Raw genomic sequence first — 1,521 nt, 5'->3', positions numbered from 1 at the left:
CTCTCACCTGTTGCTGAGTAACGTACATTAACATCCCATGGTCCCTTGAATGTAGCAAGCTCCTTCATAGTAACTAGCCGCTACCGGTAAAAACAAACCTCAAAGAAAGATGCAGTCATTTCCACGCAGATTACGGTTAATGAAACGACTAGTTGAGAAACTAATTGGTTCTTTCAAAGTGTATCTCACAATGATTATAATTTAAGAGAATGGAATCACAAACGCATGATCTCTGGAGTGCACACAGTTTAAACAACACAACCATTGCAGCTAAGCCTTTTTTATTAATAGTAACTAAGGTTAAGAATATCAAAGATCCTATTAATCCAGGTTTCACTTCAACCAATAACATCAAAGCTACAGTCAGAGTTTGAGAGTAAGGCAGCTTATTCTTCATGTTTCCACAAGCTTATGTTGAGGTGCATAAATGCCGTTATTGGTATTTAAACTTTAATTGTTCAGAATGTAGTATTTACAATACAAATTCTTCAACAGCCTCATCATAATTTAAATCAAAGGCCATACAAGATAATAGTATCCTACTTAAGGTTGACCAGAGTTTGCTGGGATTATATTAGAACATAAAATCAATCACAATACACAGATCATGTTAATCCACATCTGTTTTCAACAAAGTAAAACTAGTTCAATATTAGCTTTCTACCCACAACATTATATGGAGAGCTTGTAAGAAATGTAAATTTAAAAAAAAAAATGTAACTTGATACATCAGATGAAAACAGAATACACTTTTTTTTTTTCATTGAAATAAAGATACCCAAAATGTATATAATGGGGGAAGAGGGAATCACGTGAACTCAGGAAATACAATGCCTCAGTAGTAGGAAGTCTTAGAATATTGAAAATCAAGTATTCAGTAGAACTCAGTTCAACTTTATTAGTTTATTAATACATAATTGTACAGCCTTAATACATAAGGCTGTACTTTAAAAATGCTCACACACAGGGGCTGCAGAAAGGAGAAAAAAGGCTAACCAAGGCAGTCTGTCCTGGTTTGTACGTTAACCAGACCGGTGCAATCGTGCTCAATGTCTGAATAATGTTGGTCTAACAAATAGATGCTATATATTCTTTTGCTTCTATAACTGATGCGAGCCCTTTCCTACCTCACTCCTTTGGCTTTATGGTGAGCCTGGCAGGGAACAGCAGGGCTGGCTTAAGTTCTAGTTTATATAGCTCAGCCATTACATCATGTTGCTGTTCCAAAACCTCAGAGTAGTCCTCTTAGATTAAGATCAAGTTGTCCCGGGACTTTACCTGTCATCAGCCGTGCTTCGCAGATTATTTTATCCTCTACCTGGTATTTATGAAGGCGTGTGATGACCCGTCTCGGCCGCTGGCCCAGCTGTGGTTTCCTAGTGACGGTCCAGTGGGCTCTGTCTCATATTCCGGCGGAGAATCCATAATCTTGTTGCCAAAGACCTCAAACCGCATCATTGAGAAGAACTCATTTGAATTATACCCCTCAATTGACTCCCGTAAGGCAAGCACTTTTTTTTT

General features: G+C 37.7%; 1 protein-coding gene across 2 annotated transcripts in view; it reads left to right on the top strand.

The window, feature by feature from the left end:
- si:ch211-180a12.2 (uncharacterized) overlaps nucleotides 1–1,521 on the top strand; it is a 52,335-nt gene that overhangs the window by 1,274 nt on the left and 49,540 nt on the right. The window lies entirely within an intron of this gene.

The sequence above is a fragment of the Etheostoma spectabile genome, chromosome 21 (assembly GCF_008692095.1).
Source record: "Etheostoma spectabile isolate EspeVRDwgs_2016 chromosome 21, UIUC_Espe_1.0, whole genome shotgun sequence".
Taxonomy (NCBI): domain Eukaryota; kingdom Metazoa; phylum Chordata; class Actinopteri; order Perciformes; family Percidae; genus Etheostoma; species Etheostoma spectabile.
The sequence above is the reverse complement of the archived record's forward strand: the minus strand, read 5'-3'. Positions and strand labels throughout refer to the sequence as shown.